Below are 6,088 nucleotides of genomic sequence, written 5' to 3' on the forward strand. Positions count from 1 at the left end.
TCCCCTCCCCTCCCCTCCCCTCCCCTCCCCTCCCCTCCCCTCCCCTCCCCTCCCCTCCCCTCCCCTCCCCTCCCCTCCCCTCCCCTCCCCTCCCCTCCCCTCCCCTCCCCTCCCCTCCCCTCCCCTCCCCTCCCCTCCCCTCCCCTCCCCTCCCCTCCCCTCCCCTCCCCTCCCCTCCCCTCCCCTCCCCTCCCCTTCCGCCCCTCCCCCCTTCCTCCCCTCCCCTCCCCCCTTCCTCCCCTCCTCTCTCCACCCCCTCCCCCCCCTCCTCCCCTCCCCCTTCCTCTGCCCCCCCTCCCCTTCCCCTCCCCTTCATCTCCCCTCCCCTTCCCCTTCCCCTCCCCTCCCTCCTCCCCATCCCCTGCCCCCTCCCCTTCCCCCACCCCTCCCCCCTTCCCCTCCCCCCACTCCATCCTCCTCAACCTCCTTTATCTTCCCTTCCCCCTCCCTCCAACCCCTCCCTCCACTCCCTCCCCCCTCCCAAGGAGATAGATTTAAACTTTAAAATGTGAATAACCTAAAAAATATAACACCGATTTCAATTAAACATCTTCCATTAGCACCATTAGACGGTGAGTAAGGTGGGCCTAAAATTGTTGCGCTATCGTGTACCGTTTTGGCTGTAGATCAGGAACAAACAAACAAACAAACGAGAGTTTTAGTATATAGATAGAATCCTGCAGCAATGGGCCTTCACACGAAACATTTACTGCGTGAGGCGAGAGGATGAAGAGTTTGCGGGTCTATGTGTCCATGGAGTGGGCAGCTGGAGGCCGAGCATGAGCTTGGGGATCACGTGGATTGAGAACCGCAGAGGCCGAGCATGCAGATCGGAGGCAGCTGCAGCAGCACGAGGCGGTGGAGCAGCAGTGGGGGACATCAATAGCATCGCCAGGCTAGGCCGACCCCATGCAACAGCGACTCAGTGCTGCTCGATGGGCCTTTCAGCTCAAGATTAGGCTCTACTTTTAAGAACTTGAAACATGAAGGGCACAAGATGGTGACTCCTTGTATACTGCCTCAGTGAAATCTACTATTTTTACACTATAATCATTGCACTTTTATACTTATTTACGATTGTGCTTGTGTACAGTATAATTTTACTGAAAATTGCATGCAAAACAAAGAACTTGGCAATGATTCAGTTTAGTTTATCGTCACATGTACCGAGGCACCGTGAAAAGCTTTTGTTGCGTGCTATCCAGTTTGCAGAAAGAGAATACATGATTACAATCGAGCAATTTACAGTGTATGATAAGGGAATAACAATAAAGTACCTTTGAATTATTGAACCATTGAGCATTACGTTTAATGTATCATTCCTGGCAGCGAAGATATTTGAGGTTGGTTTCGGTTGGTTGAAAAAAATGTGAGCAAACCAAAGTCATGCCAAGTGGTATCATTTTAAAAAGGTGATGATGGAAGAGACCTGAGGTTTGAATATCCAAGAACATGTCAGCAAAGCAGTTAATCGAGCATGTGGAATTCTGGCCTTCATAAACATAGTCTGAAGGTTTTGCCCCAGTTCAAATTATGCATCCTACTCTTGGCACCACACTTTAGAAAGCCAAGAAAGTTTTAGAGACAGCGGAGAGAAGGTTGACCAAGATTTTTAATGCTCGACTCAAGTGAAAGGCAGCTGATAATGACCAAGGAACTATCCATATTGACAGTCAGAGTCTTGCAGAGCAAAGTGAATGTTTGAATGAGGGAAAGGAGATGAATGACTTGAACTCAGAATAGTTAGACAACTGATTCAGGGTATAATTATCATCTGAAAGTTTACATTTTTTCCTCATTTGAATGATTCATATTACTTAAATATGCTCAAGATCATTGCACGGTAATTATAATCACTTCCATCGGTGATTATGCAGAGCAGAACAGTTACACAACTCCATGGAAGCTTGAACTACCTGGCTACAATTTCAGGTCCTAACCTTGGCAACAACTAGTCCAAAGTTGGGAGCAAATTGGGCTGGATGGGGTGAAATTTAGTTGTAGCCAACGTTTAAACTTCATTGTGTGATATCAATGAATTCAAAGCAACTTCACCTGGGTCCCTCATGAAATGGATGTGATTAGTCCATTTTGTCAGTGGTCATGGATAGCACTTAATGCTATTCCTAATATGATACAAATTTGCAGCCTTACACACAACATACAGAAAGACTGGTCTGCTGAAAAGGTATACAATGCAGTAACTAACTTGTTATACCTCTGTATTAAAAAAGACACAAAATGCTGGAGTGATTCATTGGGTCAGGCAGCATCCCTGAAGAAAGCATCAAGCATCGAAGCCTTCGTCATCAAGAACTAACTAAGATGGAACCGTCATGTTGTTCGGATGGAAGACGAGCGTCTACCAAAGCAAGCCTTCTACTCCCATCTTAAAGAAGGCAAATGTAAAAGAGGCGGACAAAAGAAGAGATTCAAAGACGCCTTAAAAGCCGGCATGAAGAAATGGGAAATCGACATTGAAAATTGCAAAACCAATGCCAAGGACAGGAAACTCTGGCGAACCATCATCCAAAAAGGAACAGCGACCTTCAAAGCCAACAGATGCGCAGAATTAGAAGTAAAGAAAAGTAAATGGAAAGAGAGGCAGCAACAACCAAAGCCCGATCGGACATCTGGAATTACCTGCCCTGAATGCCAAAGAACTTTCAAAACCAGGATTGGACTCATAAGCCACCTGAGAGTTCATAAAAACAATGGAACGTAGACCATCATCCTCGACCTCGAGGGATAGCCACAACGATACCTCAGAATTGAAAAAGACACAAAATGCTGGAGTGATTCATTGGGTCAGGCAGCATCCCTGAAGAAAGCCATAAAAAAGCTGGAATAACTCAACGGGTCAGGTAACATCCCTGGAGATAAGGAAAAGGGGATGTTTCAGGTCAACACCCTTCTTCAGACTGAGAGTCAGGGGAGAGGGAAACTAGAGATATGAAAAGGTACAAAACAAAACAGAGAAGGCTCAAATGGCCAAAGAGCCCACAATGGTCCATTGTTGGCTGAGGAGGAGGTGAAAACGAAGGGATAAGAACAGTGAAACTAGCAAAACGACTAAGGAGGGATGGAGGGAGGGGGTTGCAAGGGTTATTTGAAATGAGAGAAATCAAAAATCACACCACTGGGTTGTAAGATGCCCAAGCGAAATATGAGGTGTTCTTCCTCCAATTGCATTTAGCCTCACTCTGACAGTGAAGGAGGCCCAGGACAAAAAGGTCAGAATGGGAAGGGGAATTAAAATGTTTGGCAACCAGGAGATCGCGTAGGTCAAGGTGAACTAAGCATAGGTGTTCAGCAAAATGATTGCCCAGTCAGCACATGGTCTCGCCGATATATAGGATTCCACACCGAGAACACCAGATACAGTAGATGAGGTTACATGGAGATCATAGATAGGTGACGTTTTGGGTCGGCACTCTTCTTCAGACTGAAGAAAGAGTCGGAAAAAGGATCCTGACCCGAAATGTCATCTATCCATGTTCTCCAGGATTGCTGCCTGACCTGCTGAGTTACTCCAGCATTTTGTGTCTTTTTTTGGTAAACCAGCATCTGCAGTTCCTTGTTTATATACCTTAGTGTCGATTAGTTTCCTGTAATCCACTTTTAACTACAGTGCCTTGAGAAAAGAAATCTCTTAAAAGATCCATGTCTGTAAAATGCCACAATGCAAATAATAAGTTGTATTACATGGCACGACAAGCATAGTAAAACATCAGAGGTTTCATAAGGGCAAAAGCAGATTTTAAAAACTGATACAAATCAAAGAAGGAAATAAAGAGGTGGATCTTAAAGACATCTTAAAAGGCGAAGAGGATGAATTTTAGGTAATTCCAGTGGCTTTGTGTCGCGACAAAGGAAGTCTGAATATATCATCTATAAATGCCTTTGTTCTTTCAACACAGTCCTTCTTGGAGGAAAGAAGTAACTTAATTAACTCACTGTAATTCTCTCAGTCCTCTTCAGATCGTTCACCTTGTCGTGGTGAAGAGGCTTGCGTGCTCCCATGATTCAGAGAGCGATGCCGTCGGAAGCACTAGCTTCTGGTCGGGCCACTCATGGCAGTAAGGTCGAGGATGAGGGTCCAGACTAAGAACGATCCAACCTACAAGACCTCAATGGTGGACTAGGCGGACGAAGTTATATCTTGAACTCAACGGCTGTGAAGGCGGATGACGGCTGCAACAGATCTATCAGCTCCAATCGTCTTGGTTCCCTTACCAATGGAATTAGTTGATTGATTTGTGAAGGACCGTGAGGTTCTTGGAGTGCAACATCAAGGACACATAAAACAAACACACGCACAGGCGTCTTTGCTCTGTGCGGAACGTGGACCATCATCCTTGACCTCGAGGGATAGCCACGACGACGACGAATTCTCTCAGTTAGGATGTACTTCGAAAGTTAAGATTGCGGACTTTGGATATCCCAGCATGCACTAGTCTAGCTCAGATAGAACCCGCAAACTTTTTACATTCAAAGTTCACTAACGTCCTTTAAAAACCGTAAGACAAATTAAAAAATCAGTACGTAAATCGCAGTTACAGTTTTAAAATGTAAGCAGAGCATCTGAATTTCATGTGTGTCTGCTAGGGAAGGGTTAAACATCTAACGAGATACAATTGAATCTTAACATTGTGCATTTTATAAATTCACTTTTAAAGATCAGTCAATGAAGTGATATGATTTTAGTGTGCGGGATATACATTTTAATATCTCTTCAGGTCTTTATGACAAACTTCATTAAAGAGAAATAAAAAACTCATGACCCTTGTCATTTATTGTGAAGCAGCACAATAGGTTGAATTGTGAGTCAAAGCCCACCCCTTAGTGATGGTATGGTATTTAAAGGCTGCAGCTGGCATTTAATAAAAATGGTGAAGAAGATAGAGGGAGGGAATAATAATCATAATAATGCAGTCCAGCCTTTTTGCTCATGATCCACATGCTGAGAGGTTATGGTGACTTAGAACTTAGCAGATAGTTGTTTTTTTAAAATAATTTAATTAACTTAACATTTATTGATAAGCCTCTTTGAAATAATTTTTTAAGTCTTTATTTAAGATTGAGGACAAAGGTAGACCAGGATAAAATCATGAACAAGATTTAACTTTTTTTTTGAAAATTGGGAATGTAGAAAGTGACCAGCTTGATAGTGCATTATTTATGAGATTTATCTGCAGGAGTTAAGGGATATCTAATGAAACTTCTTTTCTTATTTCTGTTTAAATGTCTGCTTGAGCACTTTGAGATAGAGTGAATTGTGTGTATTCTGTTATTGAATGTGGGTGGATTGCTCTCTCCCCTTTGATGTTATCCTGGTCCTAGATCTTGTCCTACTTCTTATCTTTGTGCCTGGCAGTTGTAGAGTTGAGTTATGAATTGACTGAAGTAATTTTTCACATAAAGTACTTATTTGGATAAATGCTGATCTGCAGCAACCTCGTAATTTCGAGCAGTACTACCATCTAGTGGGCAGTTTTAATTTAATTGTTGCTTTGCTATTGAAATCTGTCTTTTAAAACTGTAAAAGATTAAAATTACCTTGATTTTTCTTCTGGCTCAGAATTAATTATGACCCTCTAAGAGCTTAAGGATGAGTCTAGTTTTGTGACTATATTGATAAAGTGGGGCAGAAAGGCTTGTTTCTGTGCAACGTGACTGACTCCAAGTGATTTGACTCCTCCACTTATGCCACCTACTGTCTTGTATGTGGACTACTAAATGGCAGCAAGAGGGAGACTTGTGTTAAAATATGATGACTGAGTAGCTCTTGCTGTTTGTATTATGTGAAATCTACTTTTTTTTTAAATGTATTCTGTAAAATAGTGGTGTTCTGATCTTTCATCTCCTTTTGGTGAGAAGTTCGATGACTGTATAAAACTTAGTTTCCTTGATGACTGCAAAAAAATCTCCAGATGACACAAGTTTAAAAGAATTGTGAGCAGTATGAATCACAGTCGTACAACTTGACAGACTCTGTGGGTGAAGAGTTGGGAAATGTTAGTGTTCTGCAGATCCTACATCACCAATTTTGTAAAAGGTTGATTTACACACATTGCCCTCTGTCGAG

The sequence above is a fragment of the Rhinoraja longicauda genome, chromosome 14, assembly GCF_053455715.1.
Source record: "Rhinoraja longicauda isolate Sanriku21f chromosome 14, sRhiLon1.1, whole genome shotgun sequence".
Taxonomy (NCBI): Eukaryota; Metazoa; Chordata; class Chondrichthyes; order Rajiformes; family Arhynchobatidae; genus Rhinoraja; species Rhinoraja longicauda.